Source organism: Pseudopipra pipra, chromosome 17 (assembly GCF_036250125.1).
Source record: "Pseudopipra pipra isolate bDixPip1 chromosome 17, bDixPip1.hap1, whole genome shotgun sequence".
In the NCBI taxonomy this organism is placed as follows: domain Eukaryota; kingdom Metazoa; phylum Chordata; class Aves; order Passeriformes; family Pipridae; genus Pseudopipra; species Pseudopipra pipra.
Window position 1 is genome coordinate 1 of NC_087565.1, and position 27931 is coordinate 27931.

Sequence of the window (27931 nt, forward strand, 5' to 3'; positions counted from 1 at the left end):
AAGACAGTACTTTTTTCCCCAGATTTGGATTCTGAAACCAATGGATGCAAAATCAATGAACATACTTCATTAAAACAGCAACAATTCAAAACTTGGTATGGAACTACAAGAAAAAAATTACTTCACAGACTTGCTGGCACAGATAGCTTTTACTTTTTCACGGAACAGCACAAAAATTCATCTCTGAATAGTTCCTTTTTACTGCTGCTTTTTATGCTGATACTGGACACCCTAAGCTACCTTGGCTATGGCAACTGTACACTCCTTCAAATCAAAGGAGCAGACTCATGAATCAGGACCTTCAGGAAGTGGTCACTGGGTCGCGGACCAGAAGTTATCCCCTTACCTCTCCTATTCATCTACAGCTTTAGAAAGCTGGGTAAAAATCTCCCCCAGTCCTGTGCCAAACACTGCAGAAACACCAACCACCTGGAAAAGAGAACACACCAGAACTAGAGAGTAACTGAGCCAGATTTTTAATACAGAAAAAAAACCAAAATAAAAACAAACAAACAAACAATCCCCCACAACGACAACAAAAAAAATCAACACCACCGAAAAACCCAACAACAACAAACTACTAATCTAAACCTAACAACACCCATTTAATCAGCACAGTGGCCTAAGAGTGGGCAGTAACACTTCTGCTTCTGTCCAGCCCGCTTTCAAACTCTTCCTCCACTTGCTGTTCATGTTTGTTACTTCTGCTTTTTGGTTGTCGGTGATTTTGTGTTTGGTGAGTTGTTAGGGCATTTTGGGGGGCGTTTCTTTGGGGAAGGAGGTTTGTTTGGTATTTTGTAACACTGTAGGGCAATTCAAAAGAAAGGTCAAGTCTTTCTGCTGTTTACTTGTTTATTGTTAATAACCCAAGTTCTCATTCTGCATCTAGGGTTATACGTGGTTAGCAAGTATCAGTGTACTAGAATTAAAGTGCAAAAGAGACAACAAGAACTGACCTTTTGGCTCTGAAATAGTCTAATAGTCTAACTTTTTATTTAGCCAAAGCACATTTAAAAGGTCCCCAGAACAGCAAGAGAGGGAGAATTTAATCAGTTGCTATGACAATACATTCAAAATGCACATCTACTTTCTAATTTCAACTTGTCTCTCATTACACTTCTGGCCATTTGTTCTGCTTGTATTAAATCAATTCTCTAAAAATACCTTGAATTAAGACTATTACCAGCCAGAATCCTACACCCTCTAACGAAAATTCTCCCTCTTTTTCATAGGCAAGACAGTCTCAACTACTGACTTCCAAATGGAAGACCTTTCCCAACACAGCCTTGCATTTGATCATTAATACAGTAAATATGCAGACAGCTCTCCAAAGGATTTTAAGCATTAAGGCCAGGCGCTGTGCCAATATATATAAATATTTATACTTTCCCTGCACTTCAGTACAAGCTGCCTTTTACTCCGTAATCCTCCTCATATGACCTGCTCTCCATCCAGTGCTCCAACAGTCCTGACAGGCAGATAAACATGACCTGATCAGCAAATAAGGAACAGGAAGTATGTTAGTTCTGTATATGGGACCACTACAATCCCTTTTGAAATTCTGTATATTGTTCCACATAGGACACTCACAATAGTTTTGGTTTGGCTCTGTTATCATTATCTACATGAATGGAATCATTTCGTTCCTGTAATATCCACACAGCCGAGAAGGCTTGCTTTTTCTTTAGTAAAAGCTGATGACAAACACAATCAGCTAAAACCTTTAGCACAGACTATGGGATCATTAACAGCCTCCAGTGTATACTGTTGTCAGAGAAACAATTAATTTGTCCTCTCAAAACCTGGTTGAGTGGAATAACAATCTTCTTCTTGCACAAGCAAATATAAAGGGTTTTTTTGTTCATTTATTTGCTTTGGAGATTCTTTCCCTTCTTCCTATGCAGTACATTGCCCAACTGTACTTGACACTTTCAGAACAAGGAAAATTACCTCAGGTGGGAAATGCTGCAGCAAAGAACACTGCCTCTTACCAGCCTATCTGAGCTTTCATCTTGTGATTAATCACAGTTCAATATTAAATTATTCAGGCTGCCATTCAGTGTGACAAGCTGCAGTGTAACAAGCTGCAGCGTGACCTCAACACAGGTCATCAACAGATTACAGTTCCAAAGGGCAGTGCAAAGCCCCTTTACAGAAGGACAGAATGGTGGGGGTTGGACAATACCTCTGGAGATCATCTAGTCCAGTCTCTCCTGCTCAAAAAGCGGGATTAGGCAGAAGAGGTTGCTCACAACTTTGCCTGAGCAAAAGTGTTTTAAGCATCTCCAGGGATGGAGACTCCACAATTTCTCTGGACCAGTCCAGAGGAGAACTTCTTAAGTTATTGTTTTCAGTGGGAAGGTAGGGACAGAAACAAGCGATCCCAAAACTTCAAACTCATCCCCACAGCGGTCCAGAGCAGCTCGAGACCAGGCTCCTGCCTTCCCAGGGCCAGGCTCTTCTCTCTGCGAGGCACCCACCAGCCGGGCACTGCCCTGCCCGGCGGCCCCGAGCGCTTCAGGCGCCGGCCCGGCCAACGCCTCGCTCTGCGCGGGCGCCGCTTCCAAAATCGCTACCCAAGAGACACAGCAATCAAAGCAGAGGGACTGCACTCCCAGCTTTTCTTACCTGCAGGCACACACAGCACAGCACGTTGGACATAAAAGCCACAGGGTTAGTCCTGCCAGAGGCGTCCGGCACACCCACGGCGACCGAAGGAAAACAGGGAGCCTGGGAACACGGAGTAAAAGACACCTTAATTAGGACTACACTGAGCACTAGCCAGGTCATTCCCACAGACAGCTTCACCGTCCAGTCACACAAAAAGCACTGACCTACCAGGGCCCCAGTTAGGATGGCTCCTGACGCTGACACCTCCCTTTGCCCCGGGGGATCAAGAAGAACATCCCTGGGAAGAAGTCACCCCCAACAACAAAAAGGCAAAATTAGTGAAGCACGGGGTCCTCTTCTGACTAGATTGCCACCAGCATTCAATAGCAAATGCCACGACTATTCTGTTACAGACGAGAAAACCCTGTTCTCCCAAACAAACAGCGAGGAGATTTATGGGCACGCCTGGAAATTTCCTGGGAGGAACTTTTTGTAACTAAGGAGCAGGTGCTGTCTTGAGTTGAAGGCGTCAATTTGACAGACACTTAGCACAGCAAACTCTTCAGCAGAGCAATTAATTGCTGCCTATTTGAACAGCAGGGGAGAGAAAATGACAGTCGAAGGGAAGACAAGAAAAGCAGAACTGCAATCAGCAGCCTTTTCTTCCATCTCTCCCGAGAAGGTCTAGTTTGTCTGTTCTAATAATTCTATGCCCTTTTCTACAGGAAACTTAGACCAAGGCTGAAAAAACAACTAGAAAACACGGAGAGAAGCTTTTTAGAATTTCACGTGATTTTCCCAAACCGATCCCAGAAAAGCAGAACTCGGTAGAATGTACTCACCTCGAGGCCTTTGGTCTTTTTTTCCATAAGCTTCGTCACCTGATTGAAAAAGCAGAGTAGACTCGGTATTTAGGCTCACAACAGGAAAACTTCCCCTTCGTTTCCTCAAAGAAACTACATTAATCTGCACAGCTGCAGGCGCGTCTCCAGCTGTTAAAGCCTTTCAGCTTTTCAGAGGGTGAGAATGCCCTGCTAGGGAAGGCTGAAAAATGCTCGGAGCCTGCACAGGTCAAAGAGCCCCTTGATTTTGTCTGTGTTCCAGTCCCTGGCTAAAGAAACGGCAGAACAAGCGCAGCTGTTGCTTGCCTTTTCCCTCAGAGGTTTTGCCAGGCGCCGGGCCAGCCCGGGCGCTCCGGGGGAAGGCCGGCAGCGCCCAAACCCCGCCGCTTTCCCGGGGGCGTCGCTTGCGAGAGCGCCCCCGAGCGCCGGGCCCCGCCTCACAGTCGCCGCCTGGCGGACACGGCCGGGAGCGGCACTGCAGCCGCGCGCGGCGCCGCAGCCGCGCGCCCCCCCCCACCCCTTGGCGAGACCCGCGGCGCCTTTCGCGAGTACGGGCCTTTGTTCCCTAAAACCTGCCCTTGCCTAGGAAAAGCTGAGCAATTCACAGAGTTGCTGTTTCCAGCCCAGCTTCCCAAAGGATTTCTCTCTCCCGGCAGCACAGACAGGGGCCCCGAGGCAGCGCAGACCCTCCCCGCGGGGGAGGGGGGGGGCGCAATGCCAGGGCACATCCGAACCCGGCCCTGCGGCGGCACGCAGGTGCAAGTTTCTCCGCAGAGGCGAGAAACTTGCCTGTCGCTTCCCCTGCCTGCGGTCGCCGATGGCCGCGGGAGAGGCAGAAGAGCGGCCGCGCCCCCCCGCCGCGCCCCCCCACCGCCGCGCCCCCCCACAGCGCCCAGGTTACCCCGGGGACGATCTCCGTCGGATCTGCCGCCGTGGGTCGCTTCCAGGGGGGGAAGGCGGCGGCGCAGCCCCGACAGCATCTCCAGGCCACGGCGGGACCGAGCGGGGCGGGGACGGGGGCGGGAGCGGGAGCGGAGCGGAGCGGAAGGGGGGCGGTGCCTGGGCTTCTCGCGGCGACCGCCGCGCTCCGCGGCGCCGAGAGGGGGCTGCCGTCGCCGGTGCCTGCCGCCGCCCACGAACCTGCCGCCCGCGCCCGGCGCCGCCGAGCGCCCCGCCTTGTCCCCACAGCGGGAAGCGGCGCGGCGAGACGGCGCTGCGGGCGCGGGGCGGGGGTCCGGGTGGCGGCGGAGGTCAGGCAACAGGATAAACGCCTCTCTAAAGCGAGGGGGCCTCTCGCCGCCATCTTTAGAGTGGCCTCGGCTAAGTTCCGGTTTTGGCGGCGCCATCTTGAGTGTGGCCTCGGGGCGGACTTCCGGGCCGGGGCCGCCATCTTTAGTGTGGTCGTTCCGGTCCTGGTGGCGCCATCTTTACTGTGGGCTTGGCGGACTTCCGGGCCGGGGCCGCCATCTTTAGTGTGGTCGTTCCGGTCCTGGCGGCGCCATCTTTACTGTGGGCTTGGCGGACTTCCGGGCCGGGGCTTTGGAGGACTTCCGGTCGCTCTCTACTTCCGGGGACCGGGTTTACCCAAATTAGCGTCCCTCCTCGCTAATTTCTGCGCTTTCACCCCGAAAAATCTTCATGTTATTCCCCCACACACACCCCGGGAGGGACGGGAGACCGCGAGTCCCGCCCTGCCGCCGGAACCGGCCCTTAACTCGACCAGGGAGCGCTGCACAGGCCGAGAACCACCGCGCATGCGTCGCCGGTCCCTCTCCTGGCTGCCCTCAGTTACCACGTGATCGCCGGCGTCTTTCCAACGACTGCGCACGCGCCGGCGTCGCCACCTTGGCTCCCCCCCCCCCCACCCCGCCGCCCGACCGCCCGGCTTCGCTTTCTTACTACGGCTCCCCCTCCACTTTTTCGGCTCCCTGGGGTTCCCTCACCCACATTTTGGGGTCCCCTTCTCACATTTGAGAGGTGATGACCCCGCAATTTACGGTTCCGGGGGGGAGGGAGAAGAGGAAATGGGGTGCCCAAAAAGGGTGGTTTTTTTTTTTCTTTTCTCTTTTATTTCATAATCATTTTAATTCCTTTTTAGTTTTTTTGCCTCTTTCTTTTATTTTCTTTTGTTTTTTATATTTCCAGGTGGCGGCGGAGGTCAGGCAACAAGATAGAGTGGTCCCGCCCACTCGCAGGACCCCCACACCTCCACACCACCCCCCAACTTCAGCCGCTCTCACCGCGGCGTCTTCCCGCGCCGGCGCTGCCGTCCCGCGCGACGCCTCTTCCGCTCTCTTCTCCGACGGCTTCTGCCAGGGCGGGAGGAGGCAGGTGGGCCCGAGAAACACCAGCTCCTCCCTACCAAGGCAACCCGGACCCCACGCCCCCGGAGGCACATCTCCAAGACCCTCCCCGCCCACCCACAGGCCCCCCCACTTCCCCCCACAAAACTCTCCAAGCTTCACTTGGACTCACCACGGCGACGCACGGCGCAGTCCCACCCGCTGCGGGGAGCCGGGCCCTCTGGGCAAAGGCAGCTGGGCACGCGAAGCAGCGGCCAAAGAGGCTGCCGCCCTGCTTACAGGGGGCTCCGGCCGCTGCCTGGACCACAAAGGGCCTGGGACACCAGGGCACTGACCCCGACTTACAGGGGGGCCCTGGGCCCAAAGGCCTACGGAGGCTCCTTCTCTCCGCTTCGGGGGGCACCTGACCCGCTCCCCGCTAACGGGGCGGTCGCCCCGCACAGGCTGCCAGCTGAGGGAGCGCAAAGGCTCCCAGACCCGGACCCTGCTTACAGGCGGGTCCACACCCAGGGAGCCACGGAGCTCGGCCTTCCCCCGCGGCATCAAGTACCTGGCTCAAGGGCCAGGCACTGGGGCTCGTGGCCTAAGGCCCTGAGCTGGGCCCCGAGGGCAGGGAGGGCACACGCCCAGCCCCACGCCCGTGAGAGGCCGGGGGACCCCGCGGGACACCCGCCTGATTACAGGGGGTCCCTCCAACCGCTCGCCGAGCAGGGGGGACGCACAAAGCCCCACTTAGGGGGCCGCCCCCCCCGAGGCCCGGCACTCCCAGCAACGGCCTCGCGGCCTAAGGCCGGCAGGGACAGGGCCCCAGCCCCGAGGACGGGGGGGGGGCCCACGCTGGCACATCGCCAGCAGGACCGGCGGCCCCGCGGCGCCACTAACGGGCTTCGCTCCGTCCTCGGGAACAGGGGGCGAGCCCGAGGCTCTCCTCTCCTGCTCGGCAGCGGGGCTGACTCCCCACGGGTTGGCACACAGAGCCCCTCTTTCCCTCCTGGGAAGTCTAAGCTACGCTGCCTACATCTCTACGGGGGCTACAGGAGGGACCAGCTCGCTCGCTCGCTCACTCACACCGACGGGACAAGGACACAAAGGGGGAACGTCCCAGAAGAGGGAGCAAGCTCTGTGCGCCAAGCCGTGGGGAGCCGGCCCTGCCGCCGAGCAGGGGAGGAGAGCCTTGGGCTCGCCCCCTGTTCCCGAGGACGGAGAGAAGCCCGTTAGTGGCCCCGGGCTGCGCGCGGGCCAGAAGGGCCTCGGCGTGCTGAGGGGCAAGGGACACAGGCCGTGACACACCCCGACTACGGGGGGTCACTCTGGCCAGGGGCCGCCAGCAGGCACCAAAGGTGCCAAGGGAAAAAGCCCTGCCCCGCTTACGGGGCGGGCGGGCCGGGGGTCGGGAGAGCTCCGTGTCCCCCCTCGGGCGCGGAGGCGGGCACTCTCGCCCTCCTTACAGGGCGGTTGCCCCTCTCTCCGGGCAGCCACAGGAGCGCGATGGCAAAAGGCCAACGCCAAGCAAAGCAAAGGACCCAGCCCTGCTTACAGGGAGGTCCGCCCAGCGCCAAGCCGGCCGGCGCAGCCGGAAGCTGCCCGCCGGACTCTTTGGGATCCCTGCCCCGGGGATGCCAAGGGAGGGGCCTTTGCCCAGAGGGCCTTTCTCCCGCCCCCTCTTGAGCGCGAAGCCGACGCTCTTCTTCCTCGCTCTTGCCTCGCCGTCCCGCTCCACGGCTCTGCTTTCTTCTCGGAGGGCTCCTGCCAAGGCAGGAGGACGCAGCTCGGACTCAGAAGCTCCGAGTCCTTGCACCGAAGGAAAGCAGGACCCAGGGGCAGCTGCCCCAGCCACCACCCGCCGGCCCACTCGCAGGACCCCCACACCTCCACACCACCCCCCAACTTCAGCCGCTCTCACCGCGGCGTCTTCCCGCGCCGGCGCTGCCGTCCCGCGCGACGCCTCTTCCGCTCTCTTCTCCGACGGCTTCTGCCAGGGCGGGAGGAGGCAGGTGGGCCCGAGAAACACCAGCTCCTCCCTACCAAGGCAACCCGGACCCCACGCCCCCGGAGGCACATCTCCAAGACCCTCCCCGCCCCACCCACAGGCCCCCCCACTTCCCCCCACAAAACTCTCCAAGCTTCACTTGGACTCACCACGGCGACGCACGGCGCAGTCCCACCCGCTGCGGGGAGCCGGGCCCTCTGGGCAAAGGCAGCTGGGCACGCGAAGCAGCGGCCAAAGAGGCTGCCGCCCTGCTTACAGGGGGCTCCGGCCGCTGCCTGGACCACAAAGGGCCTGGGACACCAGGGCACTGACCCCGACTTACAGGGGGGCCCTGGGCCCAAAGGCCTACGGAGGCTCCTTCTCTCCGCTTCGGGGGGCACCTGACCCGCTCCCCGCTAACGGGGCGGTCGCCCCGCACAGGCTGCCAGCTGAGGGAGCGCAAAGGCTCCCAGACCCGGACCCTGCTTACAGGCGGGTCCACACCCAGGGAGCCACGGAGCTCGGCCTTCCCCCGCGGCATCAAGTACCTGGCTCAAGGGCCAGGCACTGGGGCTCGTGGCCTAAGGCCCTGAGCTGGGCCCCGAGGGCAGGGAGGGCACACGCCCAGCCCCACGCCCGTGAGAGGCCGGGGGACCCCGCGGGACACCCGCCTGATTACAGGGGGTCCCTCCAACCGCTCGCCGAGCAGGGGGGACGCACAAAGCCCCACTTAGGGGGCCGCCCCCCCCGAGGCCCGGCACTCCCAGCAACGGCCTCGCGGCCTAAGGCCGGCAGGGACAGGGCCCCAGCCCCGAGGACGGGGGGGGGCCCACGCTGGCACATCGCCAGCAGGACCGGCGGCCCCGCGGCGCCACTAACGGGCTTCGCTCCGTCCTCGGGAACAGGGGGCGAGCCCGAGGCTCTCCTCTCCTGCTCGGCAGCGGGGCTGACTCCCCACGGGTTGGCACACAGAGCCCCTCTTTCCCTCCTGGGAAGTCTAAGCTACGCTGCCTACATCTCTACGGGGGCTACAGGAGGGACCAGCTCGCTCGCTCGCTCACTCACACCGACGGGACAAGGACACAAAGGGGGAACGTCCCAGAAGAGGGAGCAAGCTCTGTGCGCCAAGCCGTGGGGAGCCGGCCCTGCCGCCGAGCAGGGGAGGAGAGCCTTGGGCTCGCCCCCTGTTCCCGAGGACGGAGAGAAGCCCGTTAGTGGCCCCGGGCTGCGCGCGGGCCAGAAGGGCCTCGGCGTGCTGAGGGGCAAGGGACACAGGCCGTGACACACCCCGACTACGGGGGGTCACTCTGGCCAGGGGCCGCCAGCAGGCACCAAAGGTGCCAAGGGAAAAAGCCCTGCCCCGCTTACGGGGCGGGCGGGCCGGGGGTCGGGAGAGCTCCGTGTCCCCCCTCGGGCGCGGAGGCGGGCACTCTCGCCCTCCTTACAGGGCGGTTGCCCCTCTCTCCGGGCAGCCACAGGAGCGCGATGGCAAAAGGCCAACGCCAAGCAAAGCAAAGGACCCAGCCCTGCTTACAGGGAGGTCCGCCCAGCGCCAAGCCGGCCGGCGCAGCCGGAAGCTGCCCGCCGGACTCTTTGGGATCCCTGCCCCGGGGATGCCAAGGGAGGGGCCTTTGCCCAGAGGGCCTTTCTCCCGCCCCCTCTTGAGCGCGAAGCCGACGCTCTTCTTCCTCGCTCTTGCCTCGCCGTCCCGCTCCACGGCTCTGCTTTCTTCTCGGAGGGCTCCTGCCAAGGCAGGAGGACGCAGCTCGGACTCAGAAGCTCCGAGTCCTTGCACCGAAGGAAAGCAGGACCCAGGGGCAGCTGCCCCAGCCACCACCCGCCGGCCCACTCGCAGGACCCCCACACCTCCACACCACCCCCCAACTTCAGCCGCTCTCACCGCGGCGTCTTCCCGCGCCGGCGCTGCCGTCCCGCGCGACGCCTCTTCCGCTCTCTTCTCCGACGGCTTCTGCCAGGGCGGGAGGAGGCAGGTGGGCCCGAGAAACACCAGCTCCTCCCTACCAAGGCAACCCGGACCCCACGCCCCCGGAGGCACATCTCCAAGACCCTCCCCGCCCACCCACAGGCCCCCCCACTTCCCCCCACAAAACTCTCCAAGCTTCACTTGGACTCACCACGGCGACGCACGGCGCAGTCCCACCCGCTGCGGGGAGCCGGGCCCTCTGGGCAAAGGCAGCTGGGCACGCGAAGCAGCGGCCAAAGAGGCTGCCGCCCTGCTTACAGGGGGCTCCGGCCGCTGCCTGGACCACAAAGGGCCTGGGACACCAGGGCACTGACCCCGACTTACAGGGGGGCCCTGGGCCCAAAGGCCTACGGAGGCTCCTTCTCTCCGCTTCGGGGGGCACCTGACCCGCTCCCCGCTAACGGGGCGGTCGCCCCGCACAGGCTGCCAGCTGAGGGAGCGCAAAGGCTCCCAGACCCGGACCCTGCTTACAGGCGGGTCCACACCCAGGGAGCCACGGAGCTCGGCCTTCCCCCGCGGCATCAAGTACCTGGCTCAAGGGCCAGGCACTGGGGCTCGTGGCCTAAGGCCCTGAGCTGGGCCCCGAGGGCAGGGAGGGCACACGCCCAGCCCCACGCCCGTGAGAGGCCGGGGGACCCCGCGGGACACCCGCCTGATTACAGGGGGTCCCTCCAACCGCCCGCCGAGCAGGGGGGACGCACAAAGCCCCACTTAGGGGGCCGCCCCCCCCGAGGCCCGGCACTCCCAGCAACGGCCTCGCGGCCTAAGGCCGGCAGGGACAGGGCCCCAGCCCCGAGGACGGGGGGGGGCCCACGCTGGCACATCGCCAGCAGGACCGGCGGCCCCGCGGCGCCACTAACGGGCTTCGCTCCGTCCTCGGGAACAGGGGGCGAGCCCGAGGCTCTCCTCTCCTGCTCGGCAGCGGGGCTGACTCCCCACGGGTTGGCACACAGAGCCCCTCTTTCCCTCCTGGGAAGTCTAAGCTACGCTGCCTACATCTCTACGGGGGCTACAGGAGGGACCAGCTCGCTCGCTCGCTCACTCACACCGACGGGACAAGGACACAAAGGGGGAACGTCCCAGAAGAGGGAGCAAGCTCTGTGCGCCAAGCCGTGGGGAGCCGGCCCTGCCGCCGAGCAGGGGAGGAGAGCCTCGGGCTCGCCCCCTGTTCCCGAGGACGGAGAGAAGCCCGTTAGTGGCCCCGGGCTGCGCGCGGGCCAGAAGGGCCTCGGCGTGCTGAGGGGCAAGGGACACAGGCCGTGACACACCCCGACTACGGGGGGTCACTCTGGCCAGGGGCCGCCAGCAGGCACCAAAGGTGCCAAGGGAAAAAGCCCTGCCCCGCTTACGGGGCGGGCGGGCCGGGGGTCGGGAGAGCTCCGTGTCCCCCCTCGGGCGCGGAGGCGGGCACTCTCGCCCTCCTTACAGGGCGGTTGCCCCTCTCTCCGGGCAGCCACAGGAGCGCGATGGCAAAAGGCCAACGCCAAGCAAAGCAAAGGACCCAGCCCTGCTTACAGGGAGGTCCGCCCAGCGCCAAGCCGGCCGGCGCAGCCGGAAGCTGCCCGCCGGACTCTTTGGGATCCCTGCCCCGGGGATGCCAAGGGAGGGGCCTTTGCCCAGAGGGCCTTTCTCCCGCCCCCTCTTGAGCGCGAAGCCGACGCTCTTCTTCCTCGCTCTTGCCTCGCCGTCCCGCTCCACGGCTCTGCTTTCTTCTCGGAGGGCTCCTGCCAAGGCAGGAGGACGCAGCTCGGACTCAGAAGCTCCGAGTCCTTGCACCGAAGGAAAGCAGGACCCAGGGGCAGCTGCCCCAGCCACCACCCGCCCGCCCACTCGCAGGACCCCCACACCTCCACACCACCCCCCAACTTCAGCCGCTCTCACCGCGGCGTCTTCCCGCGCCGGCGCTGCCGTCCCGCGCGACGCCTCTTCCGCTCTCTTCTCCGACGGCTTCTGCCAGGGCGGGAGGAGGCAGGTGGGCCCGAGAAACACCAGCTCCTCCCTACCAAGGCAACCCGGACCCCACGCCCCCGGAGGCACATCTCCAAGACCCTCCCCGCCCACCCACAGGCCCCCCCACTTCCCCCCACAAAACTCTCCAAGCTTCACTTGGACTCACCACGGCGACGCACGGCGCAGTCCCACCCGCTGCGGGGAGCCGGGCCCTCTGGGCAAAGGCAGCTGGGCACGCGAAGCAGCGGCCAAAGAGGCTGCCGCCCTGCTTACAGGGGGCTCCGGCCGCTGCCTGGACCACAAAGGGCCTGGGACACCAGGGCACTGACCCCGACTTACAGGGGGGCCCTGGGCCCAAAGGCCTACGGAGGCTCCTTCTCTCCGCTTCGGGGGGCACCTGACCCGCTCCCCGCTAACGGGGCGGTCGCCCCGCACAGGCTGCCAGCTGAGGGAGCGCAAAGGCTCCCAGACCCGGACCCTGCTTACAGGCGGGTCCACACCCAGGGAGCCACGGAGCTCGGCCTTCCCCCGCGGCATCAAGTACCTGGCTCAAGGGCCAGGCACTGGGGCTCGTGGCCTAAGGCCCTGAGCTGGGCCCCGAGGGCAGGGAGGGCACACGCCCAGCCCCACGCCCGTGAGAGGCCGGGGGACCCCGCGGGACACCCGCCTGATTACAGGGGGTCCCTCCAACCGCCCGCCGAGCAGGGGGGACGCACAAAGCCCCACTTAGGGGGCCGCCCCCCCCGAGGCCCGGCACTCCCAGCAACGGCCTCGCGGCCTAAGGCCGGCAGGGACAGGGCCCCAGCCCCGAGGACGGGGGGGGGGCCCACGCTGGCACATCGCCAGCAGGACCGGCGGCCCCGCGGCGCCACTAACGGGCTTCGCTCCGTCCTCGGGAACAGGGGGCGAGCCCGAGGCTCTCCTCTCCTGCTCGGCAGCGGGGCTGACTCCCCACGGGTTGGCACACAGAGCCCCTCTTTCCCTCCTGGGAAGTCTAAGCTACGCTGCCTACATCTCTACGGGGGCTACAGGAGGGACCAGCTCGCTCGCTCGCTCACTCACACCGACGGGACAAGGACACAAAGGGGGAACGTCCCAGAAGAGGGAGCAAGCTCTGTGCGCCAAGCCGTGGGGAGCCGGCCCTGCCGCCGAGCAGGGGAGGAGAGCCTCGGGCTCGCCCCCTGTTCCCGAGGACGGAGAGAAGCCCGTTAGTGGCCCCGGGCTGCGCGCGGGCCAGAAGGGCCTCGGCGTGCTGAGGGGCAAGGGACACAGGCCGTGACACACCCCGACTACGGGGGGTCACTCTGGCCAGGGGCCGCCAGCAGGCACCAAAGGTGCCAAGGGAAAAAGCCCTGCCCCGCTTACGGGGCGGGCGGGCCGGGGGTCGGGAGAGCTCCGTGTCCCCCCTCGGGCGCGGAGGCGGGCACTCTCGCCCTCCTTACAGGGCGGTTGCCCCTCTCTCCGGGCAGCCACAGGAGCGCGATGGCAAAAGGCCAACGCCAAGCAAAGCAAAGGACCCAGCCCTGCTTACAGGGAGGTCCGCCCAGCGCCAAGCCGGCCGGCGCAGCCGGAAGCTGCCCGCCGGACTCTTTGGGATCCCTGCCCCGGGGATGCCAAGGGAGGGGCCTTTGCCCAGAGGGCCTTTCTCCCGCCCCCTCTTGAGCGCGAAGCCGACGCTCTTCTTCCTCGCTCTTGCCTCGCCGTCCCGCTCCACGGCTCTGCTTTCTTCTCGGAGGGCTCCTGCCAAGGCAGGAGGACGCAGCTCGGACTCAGAAGCTCCGAGTCCTTGCACCGAAGGAAAGCAGGACCCAGGGGCAGCTGCCCCAGCCACCACCCGCCCGCCCACTCGCAGGACCCCCACACCTCCACACCACCCCCCAACTTCAGCCGCTCTCACCGCGGCGTCTTCCCGCGCCGGCGCTGCCGTCCCGCGCGACGCCTCTTCCGCTCTCTTCTCCGACGGCTTCTGCCAGGGCGGGAGGAGGCAGGTGGGCCCGAGAAACACCAGCTCCTCCCTACCAAGGCAACCCGGACCCCACGCCCCCGGAGGCACATCTCCAAGACCCTCCCCGCCCACCCACAGGCCCCCCCACTTCCCCCCACAAAACTCTCCAAGCTTCACTTGGACTCACCACGGCGACGCACGGCGCAGTCCCACCCGCTGCGGGGAGCCGGGCCCTCTGGGCAAAGGCAGCTGGGCACGCGAAGCAGCGGCCAAAGAGGCTGCCGCCCTGCTTACAGGGGGCTCCGGCCGCTGCCTGGACCACAAAGGGCCTGGGACACCAGGGCACTGACCCCGACTTACAGGGGGGCCCTGGGCCCAAAGGCCTACGGAGGCTCCTTCTCTCCGCTTCGGGGGGCACCTGACCCGCTCCCCGCTAACGGGGCGGTCGCCCCGCACAGGCTGCCAGCTGAGGGAGCGCAAAGGCTCCCAGACCCGGACCCTGCTTACAGGCGGGTCCACACCCAGGGAGCCACGGAGCTCGGCCTTCCCCCGCGGCATCAAGTACCTGGCTCAAGGGCCAGGCACTGGGGCTCGTGGCCTAAGGCCCTGAGCTGGGCCCCGAGGGCAGGGAGGGCACACGCCCAGCCCCACGCCCGTGAGAGGCCGGGGGACCCCGCGGGACACCCGCCTGATTACAGGGGGTCCCTCCAACCGCCCGCCGAGCAGGGGGGACGCACAAAGCCCCACTTAGGGGGCCGCCCCCCCCGAGGCCCGGCACTCCCAGCAACGGCCTCGCGGCCTAAGGCCGGCAGGGACAGGGCCCCAGCCCCGAGGACGGGGGGGGGCCCACGCTGGCACATCGCCAGCAGGACCGGCGGCCCCGCGGCGCCACTAACGGGCTTCGCTCCGTCCTCGGGAACAGGGGGCGAGCCCGAGGCTCTCCTCTCCTGCTCGGCAGCGGGGCTGACTCCCCACGGGTTGGCACACAGAGCCCCTCTTTCCCTCCTGGGAAGTCTAAGCTACGCTGCCTACATCTCTACGGGGGCTACAGGAGGGACCAGCTCGCTCGCTCGCTCACTCACACCGACGGGACAAGGACACAAAGGGGGAACGTCCCAGAAGAGGGAGCAAGCTCTGTGCGCCAAGCCGTGGGGAGCCGGCCCTGCCGCCGAGCAGGGGAGGAGAGCCTCGGGCTCGCCCCCTGTTCCCGAGGACGGAGAGAAGCCCGTTAGTGGCCCCGGGCTGCGCGCGGGCCAGAAGGGCCTCGGCGTGCTGAGGGGCAAGGGACACAGGCCGTGACACACCCCGACTACGGGGGGTCACTCTGGCCAGGGGCCGCCAGCAGGCACCAAAGGTGCCAAGGGAAAAAGCCCTGCCCCGCTTACGGGGCGGGCGGGCCGGGGGTCGGGAGAGCTCCGTGTCCCCCCTCGGGCGCGGAGGCGGGCACTCTCGCCCTCCTTACAGGGCGGTTGCCCCTCTCTCCGGGCAGCCACAGGAGCGCGATGGCAAAAGGCCAACGCCAAGCAAAGCAAAGGACCCAGCCCTGCTTACAGGGAGGTCCGCCCAGCGCCAAGCCGGCCGGCGCAGCCGGAAGCTGCCCGCCGGACTCTTTGGGATCCCTGCCCCGGGGATGCCAAGGGAGGGGCCTTTGCCCAGAGGGCCTTTCTCCCGCCCCCTCTTGAGCGCGAAGCCGACGCTCTTCTTCCTCGCTCTTGCCTCGCCGTCCCGCTCCACGGCTCTGCTTTCTTCTCGGAGGGCTCCTGCCAAGGCAGGAGGACGCAGCTCGGACTCAGAAGCTCCGAGTCCTTGCACCGAAGGAAAGCAGGACCCAGGGGCAGCTGCCCCAGCCACCACCCGCCGGCCCACTCGCAGGACCCCCACACCTCCACACCACCCCCCAACTTCAGCCGCTCTCACCGCGGCGTCTTCCCGCGCCGGCGCTGCCGTCCCGCGCGACGCCTCTTCCGCTCTCTTCTCCGACGGCTTCTGCCAGGGCGGGAGGAGGCAGGTGGGCCCGAGAAACACCAGCCCCTCCCTACCAAGGCAACCCGGACCCCACGCCCCCGGAGGCACATCTCCAAGACCCTCCCCGCCCACCCACAGGCCCCCCCACTTCCCCCCACAAAACTCTCCAAGCTTCACTTGGACTCACCACGGCGACGCACGGCGCAGTCCCACCCGCTGCGGGGAGCCGGGCCCTCTGGGCAAAGGCAGCTGGGCACGCGAAGCAGCGGCCAAAGAGGCTGCCGCCCTGCTTACAGGGGGCTCCGGCCGCTGCCTGGACCACAAAGGGCCTGGGACACCAGGGCACTGACCCCGACTTACAGGGGGGCCCTGGGCCCAAAGGCCTACGGAGGCTCCTTCTCTCCGCTTCGGGGGGCACCTGACCCGCTCCCCGCTAACGGGGCGGTCGCCCCGCACAGGCTGCCAGCTGAGGGAGCGCAAAGGCTCCCAGACCCGGACCCTGCTTACAGGCGGGTCCACACCCAGGGAGCCACGGAGCTCGGCCTTCCCCCGCGGCATCAAGTACCTGGCTCAAGGGCCAGGCACTGGGGCTCGTGGCCTAAGGCCCTGAGCTGGGCCCCGAGGGCAGGGAGGGCACACGCCCAGCCCCACGCCCGTGAGAGGCCGGGGGACCCCGCGGGACACCCGCCTGATTACAGGGGGTCCCTCCAACCGCCCGCCGAGCAGGGGGGACGCACAAAGCCCCACTTAGGGGGCCGCCCCCCCGAGGCCCGGCACTCCCAGCAACGGCCTCGCGGCCTAAGGCCGGCAGGGACAGGGCCCCAGCCCCGAGGACGGGGGGGGGCCCACGCTGGCACATCGCCAGCAGGACCGGCGGCCCCGCGGCGCCACTAACGGGCTTCGCTCCGTCCTCGGGAACAGGGGGCGAGCCCGAGGCTCTCCTCTCCTGCTCGGCAGCGGGGCTGACTCCCCACGGGTTGGCACACAGAGCCCCTCTTTCCCTCCTGGGAAGTCTAAGCTACGCTGCCTACATCTCTACGGGGGCTACAGGAGGGACCAGCTCGCTCGCTCGCTCACTCACACCGACGGGACAAGGACACAAAGGGGGAACGTCCCAGAAGAGGGAGCAAGCTCTGTGCGCCAAGCCGTGGGGAGCCGGCCCTGCCGCCGAGCAGGGGAGGAGAGCCTCGGGCTCGCCCCCTGTTCCCGAGGACGGAGAGAAGCCCGTTAGTGGCCCCGGGCTGCGCGCGGGCCAGAAGGGCCTCGGCGTGCTGAGGGGCAAGGGACACAGGCCGTGACACACCCCGACTACGGGGGGTCACTCTGGCCAGGGGCCGCCAGCAGGCACCAAAGGTGCCAAGGGAAAAAGCCCTGCCCCGCTTACGGGGCGGGCGGGCCGGGGGTCGGGAGAGCTCCGTGTCCCCCCTCGGGCGCGGAGGCGGGCACTCTCGCCCTCCTTACAGGGCGGTTGCCCCTCTCTCCGGGCAGCCACAGGAGCGCGATGGCAAAAGGCCAACGCCAAGCAAAGCAAAGGACCCAGCCCTGCTTACAGGGAGGTCCGCCCAGCGCCAAGCCGGCCGGCGCAGCCGGAAGCTGCCCGCCGGACTCTTTGGGATCCCTGCCCCGGGGATGCCAAGGGAGGGGCCTTTGCCCAGAGGGCCTTTCTCCCGCCCCCTCTTGAGCGCGAAGCCGACGCTCTTCTTCCTCGCTCTTGCCTCGCCGTCCCGCTCCACGGCTCTGCTTTCTTCTCGGAGGGCTCCTGCCAAGGCAGGAGGACGCAGCTCGGACTCAGAAGCTCCGAGTCCTTGCACCGAAGGAAAGCAGGACCCAGGGGCAGCTGCCCCAGCCACCACCCGCCCGCCCACTCGCAGGACCCCCACACCTCCACACCACCCCCCAACTTCAGCCGCTCTCACCGCGGCGTCTTCCCGCGCCGGTGCTGCCGTCCCGCGCGACGCCTCTTCCGCTCTCTTCTCCGACGGCTTCTGCCAGGGCGGGAGGAGGCAGGTGGGCCCGAGAAACACCAGCTCCTCCCTACCAAGGCAACCCGGACCCCACGCCCCCGGAGGCACATCTCCAAGACCCTCCCCGCCCACCCACAGGCCCCCCCACTTCCCCCCACAAAACTCTCCAAGCTTCACTTGGACTCACCACGGCGACGCACGGCGCAGTCCCACCCGCTGCGGGGAGCCGGGCCCTCTGGGCAAAGGCAGCTGGGCACGCGAAGCAGCGGCCAAAGAGGCTGCCGCCCTGCTTACAGGGGGCTCCGGCCGCTGCCTGGACCACAAAGGGCCTGGGACACCAGGGCACTGACCCCGACTTACAGGGGGGCCCTGGGCCCAAAGGCCTACGGAGGCTCCTTCTCTCCGCTTCGGGGGGCACCTGACCCGCTCCCCGCTAACGGGGCGGTCGCCCCGCACAGGCTGCCAGCTGAGGGAGCGCAAAGGCTCCCAGACCCGGACCCTGCTTACAGGCGGGTCCACACCCAGGGAGCCACGGAGCTCGGCCTTCCCCCGCGGCATCAAGTACCTGGCTCAAGGGCCAGGCACTGGGGCTCGTGGCCTAAGGCCCTGAGCTGGGCCCCGAGGGCAGGGAGGGCACACGCCCAGCCCCACGCCCGTGAGAGGCCGGGGGACCCCGCGGGACACCCGCCTGATTACAGGGGGTCCCTCCAACCGCCCGCCGAGCAGGGGGGACGCACAAAGCCCCACTTAGGGGGCCGCCCCCCCCGAGGCCCGGCACTCCCAGCAACGGCCTCGCGGCCTAAGGCCGGCAGGGACAGGGCCCCAGCCCCGAGGACGGGGGGGGGCCCACGCTGGCACATCGCCAGCAGGACCGGCGGCCCCGCAGCGCCACTAACGGGCTTCGCTCCGTCCTCGGGAACAGGGGGCGAGCCCGAGGCTCTCCTCTCCTGCTCGGCAGCGGGGCTGACTCCCCACGGGTTGGCACACAGAGCCCCTCTTTCCCTCCTGGGAAGTCTAAGCTACGCTGCCTACATCTCTACGGGGGCTACAGGAGGGACCAGCTCGCTCGCTCGCTCACTCACACCGACGGGACAAGGACACAAAGGGGGAACGTCCCAGAAGAGGGAGCAAGCTCTGTGCGCCAAGCCGTGGGGAGCCGGCCCTGCCGCCGAGCAGGGGAGGAGAGCCTCGGGCTCGCCCCCTGTTCCCGAGGACGGAGAGAAGCCCGTTAGTGGCCCCGGGCTGCGCACGGGCCAGAAGGGCCTCGGCGTGCTGAGGGGCAAGGGACACAGGCCGTGACACACCCTGACTACGGGGGGTCACTCTGGCCAGGGGCCGCCAGCAGGCACCAAAGGTGCCAAGGGAAAAAGCCCTGCCCCGCTTACGGGGCGGGCGGGCCGGGGGTCGGGAGAGCTCCGTGTCCCCCCTCGGGCGCGGAGGCGGGCACTCTCGCCCTCCTTACAGGGCGGTTGCCCCTCTCTCCGGGCAGCCACAGGAGCACGATGGCAAAAGGCCAACGCCAAGCAAAGCAAAGGACCCAGCCCTGCTTACAGGGAGGTCCGCCCAGCGCCAAGCCGGCCGGCGCAGCCAGAAGCTGCCCGCCGGACTCTTTGGGATCCCTGCCCCGGGGATGCCAAGGGAGGGGCCTTTGCCCAGAGGGTCTCTGTTTTGCCCCCTCTTCAGCTTGACGCTGCTGCTCTTCTTGTTCGCTCTTGCCTCGAAGTTGCACTCCAGTCTCTTCTTTCTTCTCCGACAGCTTCTGCCAAGGCAGGAGGACACGGTTGAGCCTGAGAAACAGCAGCTCCTCCCCAAGAAGGGAAACATCCCTACACCCCCAGAGGGAGATCTCCAAGCCACTACCCACCCACCCACCCTCCCACAGGTCCCCCCACCTCCACAAATCCCTCCAAACTTCACTTGGGTTAGGGCACCAGCAGTAGCATCAGCTGCAGGGGCTGCGACGAGGGGGCAACGGATGGACTGCTGTTGCGGGGTCAGGGGGGTCCAGTAACTCTCTTTGGCCGCGCAGTTGCCATGAGACTTCTGCAGAACAATGGACACAGCCAGCTTACTCCTGTCATGAGGCGCAAGTTAAAGTGCCTCTTCCGTCACCACCAGTTCAACCAACAGCCAACAAATGCACAACAGTTAAAACACCACCGTGGCACTCCTACCAAGAAACCAACCCACAGCCCTTGCCAGCCTCAGAACAGCTTCTATGCCGAAGACGGCCTGATGGAAGAGGAAGATTAGAAATTGACACCCTAGAAATCTTAGCCGAGCTGTGGCAAACCGAACTCAGCAAGATGAGAGAACCAGATAGAAGACAAGCAGTTTTGGATCCTGCAGAAGAGGAAGAACAGCAAACATGGCTACAGCTACTACTTCAGCTCGAAGAAGAGAATACAGACTGGGAAAGCACACAAAACACAAAACATATTCCTCGGCCCAAGCCGAGACCATCAGTGAAGTCAAAGCTACCAATGTTAAAATGGACAATATATATATTGGCTACGTTGCTAACAATAGCAGCTGCTGGTTTTATGCTGCGAGAATTTCAGCTGGAACAACACAATCCACCTACTGACACAACCAACAATCTAAGGGTAACATTGCAAAACACAGCAGACATACAACTATCAGCTACCATATTTAACTTACTAAGTCACAAAAGGACAACTTTACTAATTGACAAATTATCTACTATTATAAAAGGTTCTTTTGTGTTACAGGGGGGAAGAATAGAAATACTAGGAGGGACCCTAAATCGAGTATTTACTTCTCACTATTTTAAAATGCTGTTAGACAGTATGCCATACACAACATGGAAAGCCAAACCTAAACAAGTAGCAAAGAAACAACCAATTACAATTTCAACTGCAGAAACACATAACCCTTTACACACAGTCACTGCAAAAGCCTTGATAAAGCAAAACAAACAAATCCCTCATACAACACAAGCCCAAAGATGCCTCACAAGGCTGCAACATACAGCAATACACACCTCCAAATCCATTCAAAACACAAACGTGCATAAATTGGCCTATACTCAAATTAAACAATTAGAATGGGAGGCAAAGACAGAAGTATCAAACATTTTTAACAACAGAACAGATGTAACCTCACAATGGCTCTTAAAAAACATCCAAACCTGTTTAACAAGTTTTCTTAAACTAGCACCCCCAAAACAAAACAGAGACATCGTAACCAGCAATAGCCCAGACATTAACCCTGTTTTCATTGGACCCACTGAAATCACCCATTCTGTAGAACAGAGGCTGCCTCAGTCAAAGAGGAAGTCAATTAACAGTGGATTTTTCCCAAAGGCAGTTTCATTGCAGCTAAACCCACAAGTGGCCCAAGAAACAAATAGCCCTAAATCCATGATACAGTGGCCTTTCCTTAAAAAAGAGGTGATGCATTTCCACAACACTAGAAAACCATATAAACACAGCCTTGCTACGTACAAAAACCCTTGCACTAATCTATCAATCTCTCAAAGTAGAGAAAAATGGATTTTCATATTTTTTACCCCTGTCTCAGAGTGCAAAAAGATTAGAATTTTTGAAAACCAAGATTTTACAAATGACTTTTTTGAGTTAAAGAAAAGGATAAAAACCACTTCTTGCATAATTGCCTTTGCAAAACAAGAAATAATGTGTTGCCCCTCAAACATAACAATGGTTTACTGCTTAACAACTGGGTGGAATTAGATTTTGTCATCTTCTACCACTATTCCTGTTCCTATAAAAACTTTCCTACTAACTCTTTGGCTAAACAAACAAGTGACTTGCCTTTTGGTGAGGAAAACAACAAGCAAACCCCTCTCATCTCTCACTCAAAATCTCCTTTCTTACATAGTATGGGAAAAAGAAAGCAAAACATAGCGAACTAAAACTTTGTTAACTATTCACTCATAGCACTGCATTTTACATTTTCAAGAAAATATAAATTTTACTTCTAACATTTGTGGTTTTTTCTTTATTGTTTTCAAATCAGTTTTCTTAAAAGTACTGTAAATTGTTTTCTTAACAATAGAAATAAAGGGTAGAAAATAGTTTAAAAACATTTACACATGGAATAAAATTTAGCATCTCACCATTTTAAAGCCCAATATATTCATTAATTCATATTTTTTAAATATAAAACTGGCTGATACAAAACTTTCATTAGGTTTAGCAGTTTCATATTCTTCTAGCTATGCTAAAGAATGCAAGATAAACCTTTTATCAATCAGCAAACAAAATTGCTACACATATTATAAAAACTGGAGCAACATAAGCAATTTACTAGGGAGATAAATTTGAATTAAATAAATTTACCCACAGATTGTTTCAGCATAGATTGCATGCTGATTACCAATCAATTGCTGGACTCAAGATGAAAAAGAAGATTTGAAACCTTCTTAGTGTAAAGAGAGAGAAAAATTCTCTTTGTTGCCTACAAGCTCTTGCTATTGCCCTTCACTATGTAAATTGGTGTCATTTTAACCAAAAACATTTATTTCCACAAAACCAGAACACTACAGCTTTAAAATTTTTTTCCCTATTTTTTCATTAATTTCTCAGTAGCTTTATTTGAATTATTAAAAATAAAAGTTATTAGAAGTTATTAAATTCTCAAATACATCCACATACGTGCAATTATCATAACAATGTTATTCAAATAATAAGTATAGAATCTTAAACATCCCCATATTTGTTACATTCAAACATTCTCAAAACATTTTGCTATCACAGAACAACATACATAATGTCAACAAGAGTGCAAAATAGCTGCTTGTAAATTGCAATACCTGAGAGACTGAATTAAACCTGGTTACAGTTGCTCTAACTGATATTATTAAGAAATGGGGACTGTAAAACATTCCAAAAAAAAATTTAACAGGACCAACAATGGAATCTCCAATACAAAGAAAACTACACAACGAAAGATGTAGTAAGGAAATGGGACACTAAGACCATCTACATCTGGACAAACTAAAGAAGACAACGGAACAATAAGGTACAAACCGTGGACCGGGACTCTGTATAAGTTTTACAACTTACTCATATATGCAAGACATTTAAATTGTTTTGTAATTAACCTATGAATGGTTATAATTGATTCATGCTATGCTACTTTCACATCTCGAAGCCTCCTTCCTTCGAGATTTCACTAACCCTCATTTACCTAGAAAAATACACACCACATAATTCCTTGTTAATCACACAAAATCTAACTCTTACATAAGACACATCCATTCACACACATTCCAGATAGAATAATACAACACACTAGAAAAAGGCAAAAGATACTACCAAATACTAATTTGTTTTGCAATTTCAAACATTCCAAAAACCATAAACAGAAACAATGATCCTGTATGTTATTCAACAAAAGCTAAAACAGATCTCACAAATCAGAGGATATTCCATTCCACACCCACAGAACAATTGTAAAAAGAGCACACTGCACACTAAAAGAAATGCTTCAAAGGCAAAAAAGAGGGGAGTTGGTATATAGCCCCCAGGAACGCTTATGGAAAGCATCATATGTTCTAAATTTCTTAAACCGTGATGATACAAACCATAGCAGGTATGAATACCAACATAAAACTCAAATACTTTCATCTTCCAAAGCACCAGTTATGATTAAAAATCTAATATCTAGGCAATGGTCAGGACCAGTACATCTCAGAACTTGAGGGAGGATATATGCCTGTGTATCCAAGGGTACCAAATTACAAAGGATCTCTTCTAAATGTGTCAGGCCTTATATTAGCCCTCCCTCACAACTGAAACAATCATCAGAGAAAATGAGTGAAGAAATTGGATTTGAAGAAACATAACCAACAATAGTAAAAGGAACACACCACACATTGAGAAACATGCTGTAAAAACACAAAAAGGGGAGGGAAAGAGATATGGGTCTGGTCCCTATATGTGTAAATCTACATTAATACTTCTTCAAAACAGGAACAATCACAAAGAAGCAATAAATAAACAGAAGCAAAAGAAACACACAAACAGTAACCAATACAAACCCAAAACTCCATGATTCAAACACAATAAAGGGTTTAAGAATGCATGTGTTAGGAGAGAATGAAACAGTGGCCACCGGAATGTGAATGAGAAAGTTGAGTGGAGATATGTATGTGTGTGAATGCAAATACACTTTACAGCAAGATATCTTAAACACTCATTCAACAACACTACCTCAAACAACACTACTTCAAACACAACATCTACAACCCAACACATTTCCCTTTCAAATAAAGACGATGCCTTTACCCAATCACACAAAATTACCCTCAGATAAAAGATTCTACACATCTACAAACCCTGAGTAATTCAAGGTTGCTTGAATATTGCACGAACCAATAAAGTTGTAAACAGCTCAATAAAGGCCTTGTGATGATAGGTCCTGGTTTTTATAAACAGTTAAGATAAGATTGGTTACATTAAGGATGTTTAAAAAATGTATTGTTTTACAATTTGTTAATTATTTAGAGAAGGGGAGATGTGGCAAGGAATTATGGGAGTTGTAGTTTTCCACGTTCTCACACATGCTCAGTCAATACTTGATTGTCATTGTTTGGAAGATCATGTGACATGCTTAAGCGCTGTATTTAAACCAAACTGTTTTGTAATAAACCTTAATTCTGCCCTGGCACTTGATTGTGTCACCGGCGGCGTTTGTGCCTTATTCACCACCTTACTCACACTTCACCTCACTCACACTTTACCTGAGATCTTCCCTCAAAACATCCCCTGCATGGGCTTTCCAAGTTCCCTCAGCTTTACCTCTCTGAAACTCTCAGTCCCCTCTGTGTTACCTCACCAAGGGTGACGGAGTTCAAGAAGCTTTTCCCTCAATAACTCTACTGAAACACCCTGCTGCCCAACACTCTGTATTACCTCTGTAACAGCTCAAAATCTGCCTTAGTGCGACTCCACAACCTTTTATCGAGTTTCGCTAAAGCGCCTTTCACCTGCGCCCGCCTCACGGACCGGGGAGCGGCGGGAGACTGCGCCTGAGGGGGCGGGGGGGGCTGACGGGGCTGAGGGGAGGGCGGGAAAATCAGCGCAATGGCGACCGCCCCCCCCGCCCCGTCTCGTCTCCCTCAGGGCACCCTCAGGGATCCTCGGTAACCCTTCAAAGCACCCTTTTCGCCCTGTGTCCCTCACAGCCCCTAAAGGGACACAGGAGACACCCGCTTAGCCCTCGGGGCACCCTCTTCCCCCTCAGAGATCCTCAGGGACGCATCGGGCACCTGCCTCTCCCCTCAGGAACATGCGGGAAACCTGCCTGCCCCTCTGACACATAGCACATCCTCCTTCCCCTCAGTGAAACCGGGGGCACCAGCCTCCTCCTCTTGTGACCCTCAAAACCCCTCAGTGACATTCGGGACACCACATATTTTGACCCCCAAAATGTCCCCTACTCAGCTTTTCCCTCCAAGATTTTCAGTCTGTCCCTCACACTTTACCTGAGATCTTCCCTCAAAACATCCCCTGCATGTGCTTTCCAAGTTCCCTCAGCTTTACCTCTCTGAAACTCTTAGTCCCCTTTGTCTTACCTTACCAAGGGTGACGAAGTTCAAGAAGTATTTTCCTCAATAACTCCTCTGAAAGACCGTGCTGCCCTTCTGACGCTGCTGCTGAACACTGTATTACGCCTGTAACAGCCCAAAATCTTCTCTAGAGCGACTCCACAACCTTCTATTGAGCTTCTCCAAAGCGCCTTTTACCTGCGCGCGCCTCACGGACCGGGGAGTGCCGGGACACTGCGCCTGAGGGGGCTGAGGCGGCTGAGGGGGCTGGGGGGAGGGCGGGAAAAGCAGCCAATGGCGACCGCCCCGCCCCGCCCCGTCCCGTCTCCCTCAGGGCACCCTCAGGGGGCCTTGGTGACCCTCCGGAGCACCCTTTTCGGCCTTTGGCTGAGGCACTTCACACCCACTAACCAGATTTTTGAGATGAATTTTGGAATGCTCAGGAAATTACAGAAGCATGAAGCCTGTGAATAATTTAGGAGTATTTATGAAGGACTTGTAGTTAAAGGGCCTGTTAACCTGACATGATCCAGGTGCAATAGAGGAAAAAGGCAAAGGATTTCAGTGATGAAGAATTAAATTAATACAAGTAATTTATAGAAAATAGGCCTAATTTAACTCTTTGAGAGATTACAGGTGTAATCCTACTGTGGAGATATCATATGCTTTAACTGTTAGCTTGTTAATCTAGCGAGCTCAATATGCTACTGCTCATTTAAAATAGCTGGCACTGTAGCACATACAGTCTGGAACTGATGGGTTAGAAAAATATTGCCAGTGAGAAATAATCATCCAGTGAGGCTGTTTAAAATTGTGTCTTCCAAAGGAAAGCACTCAAAGAAAAGTGATGCCAGTTTTATGCATCCCCTGGATTTAAATATAAAATCACCATGGACAAAATATGCAGATGACACAGAAATTTGACAGCATGACAGATAATGATGCTGAAGTCACACAGAGTAACATGGATAGTTTGGTAAAGAGAATAAACCCGTGCAGTTAGCTGCTGTTTTAATATATTCACATGTCTAAAAAATAAAATTTTTAAGTATGGAGGGGAGGACAGTATCGTTGAAAACAGCAACTTTGAAAAGTGCTTATAAGTCATGTTGAACAACTGAGTCAACACACTGTTGTGTGTGTGAGGTAAACAGGATTAAGAAGACTTTTAAAATCTATTCAGGAAGGCAGTGTGTAGGAATAGGAAGGCAATTTTTTTAATGAAGCCAGTACTAGAATATTGCTTACAAGTCAGGTGTCAAGTGTTTCTAACAGTGGAAGAAATGAAGGCGGTGTAAGAAGAAAGCCACAAAGATTGTCTGAATGCTTGAAAAAAAGCCCTACTGTGAAGGACAGAATGAATGCAATTCGCTAAGCTTATGAAAAAAGAGTTTGAAAAGTAACTTGATTGTAGCAGAGAAGTACTAACACACGGAGAACATACCATGTATTAAAAGGCTTTTTAACCTCAGGGAAGAGATTCCTGTATCCTAAACCATTCAACAGCCAAACAGGCTGCCGCCCTGCTTACAGGGGTCTCCAACGCGGGCACACGCCCAGACCCTGGCTACAGACGGGTCGCGGTGCCTGTTATTTACATTTGAGTAAGCAAGACTATGTGTTATAAATAAATCCCCGGAGAAAAGTTTTGCTGCCCTTTCTGCAAATAGTGTTGTTATCCATAAATGGAAGAGAAAATTGGAGAATGCCTGTGCGAAATACTTTGTGGTTATTCAGTTTTAGTACCACGTATGCATGTCTATCCCCAGTCTTTGTTATGATAATTGCAAGGAGTTAACTCTGAATGGATCATCAATGGATGTGACCAGAGTGGGGAGCGATGCTAAATATCGATCATTTGTGTGTCAGGTGTTGGATGGCAGTGTAAAACCATGACAAGAAAAAAGTGTGTGGTATTTTTTCCCTTAAACAAGACGCAGAGATAGTTGATACAAGGGTACAGTATTAATTACTCAAGTGCCATGGTACCTCTGTAAGTTCCCATTTAAAGAACTCTTCCTTTCACTTGTATGATACATAGCTGGCAGTTGTTAATGAACTCTTGCAGATAAGAAGTTATTTTGTGCTTTTCAAATTTTTTTTCTTTTTTCAGAAAAAGGTATAACCACATACCTCCGTGAGGTTTTATTATGCTGTGCTGATGGCTCACACAATGCTGCAAATTGTTCTATTTACTAAAGCATCTCTAGCCTAAGCATCTGTGGGCTGCTGCCACCGACTGGATGCATGAAATATACTGTGTGATAACATCAGACTCTCCTTTATTATTTCTAATTCAGATCATGTCTACTGGATCATGTCTACTGGATACAGTCTTTTGAATCTACTTCCAAGGTGTTTTCTGTAACAAAGAACAGAGCAAACAACTTCCAAGGACTCTAAATGTAGCAAGACTATCTGTTGACCTCAGAAATGAGCTTAGTAATGGTGATGTCTTTTCTGTTGTATGTCCTGGAACCAGAAAATGCTTAAATTGTTTTTTGTTGTTGTTGTTGTTTTTTCAAGTGAATTTTAATACCTGTGGTTTGTATTTGAACACATGTCAAGGGACACTTCTAACAGTCGTTTTAGCTGTGTCTAAATATAGACACAATATAGACACACACACAATATAGAGATTGGAAAAGGGGGTGATAGGTATAGGGAGGGAACGAGCAAGATTACAGTGTCACTATTGCAATCTGTAAGAATCTCCAGTCGCTGACTATTTCTTGTCTCTCTCTCTCTCCTGATAAATGTCACTATGCAGACACTGATCAGACAGGAGAATGCTTATGAGTTTATTTTGAGTTAATGGGTTGGTGGAAGTCCAAACTCTGCAACATGATAAAGAAAATATTTTTC

The 27931-nt window shown here is 57.7% G+C and overlaps 7 long non-coding RNA genes across 9 annotated transcripts; all 7 read right to left on the reverse strand.

Annotated features, from left to right (window-relative positions):
* Positions 1 to 328: 328 nt before the first annotated feature.
* Positions 329 to 2906, reverse strand: LOC135423818 (uncharacterized). The gene is made up of 3 exons (XR_010434966.1): positions 2839 to 2906; positions 2629 to 2730; positions 329 to 429 (listed from the first exon to the last, which is right to left on the reverse strand). It is a non-coding gene; the product is annotated as an uncharacterized LOC135423818 (long non-coding RNA).
* A 3787-nt stretch (positions 2907 to 6693) lies between these two features.
* On the reverse strand, positions 6694 to 25326 carry LOC135423394 (uncharacterized). 3 transcript variants are annotated; one of them, XR_010434803.1, is made up of 8 exons: positions 25094 to 25326; positions 18520 to 19291; positions 16555 to 16729; positions 14591 to 14765; positions 12626 to 12800; positions 10660 to 10834; positions 8695 to 8869; positions 6694 to 6903 (listed from the first exon to the last, which is right to left on the reverse strand). It is a non-coding gene; the product is annotated as an uncharacterized LOC135423394 (long non-coding RNA). The 3 variants fall into 3 exon arrangements; XR_010434802.1 differs by lacking the exon at positions 25094 to 25326 and adding an exon at positions 24432 to 24537; XR_010434804.1 differs by lacking the exon at positions 25094 to 25326 and adding an exon at positions 24350 to 24416.
* LOC135423819 (uncharacterized) lies at positions 6956 to 8417 on the reverse strand. The gene is made up of 3 exons (XR_010434967.1): positions 7895 to 8417; positions 7659 to 7727; positions 6956 to 7501 (listed from the first exon to the last, which is right to left on the reverse strand). It is a non-coding gene; the product is annotated as an uncharacterized LOC135423819 (long non-coding RNA).
* On the reverse strand, positions 8922 to 10548 carry LOC135423820 (uncharacterized). The gene is made up of 3 exons (XR_010434968.1): positions 9860 to 10548; positions 9625 to 9693; positions 8922 to 9467 (listed from the first exon to the last, which is right to left on the reverse strand). It is a non-coding gene; the product is annotated as an uncharacterized LOC135423820 (long non-coding RNA).
* LOC135423395 (uncharacterized) lies at positions 10887 to 12560 on the reverse strand. Its single transcript, XR_010434806.1, has 3 exons — positions 11825 to 12560; positions 11590 to 11658; positions 10887 to 11432 (listed from the first exon to the last, which is right to left on the reverse strand). It is a non-coding gene; the product is annotated as an uncharacterized LOC135423395 (long non-coding RNA).
* Positions 12853 to 14479, reverse strand: LOC135423821 (uncharacterized). The gene is made up of 3 exons (XR_010434969.1): positions 13791 to 14479; positions 13556 to 13624; positions 12853 to 13398 (listed from the first exon to the last, which is right to left on the reverse strand). It is a non-coding gene; the product is annotated as an uncharacterized LOC135423821 (long non-coding RNA).
* On the reverse strand, positions 14818 to 16443 carry LOC135423822 (uncharacterized). The gene is made up of 3 exons (XR_010434970.1): positions 15756 to 16443; positions 15521 to 15589; positions 14818 to 15363 (listed from the first exon to the last, which is right to left on the reverse strand). It is a non-coding gene; the product is annotated as an uncharacterized LOC135423822 (long non-coding RNA).
* Positions 25327 to 27931: the final 2605 nt, after the last annotated feature.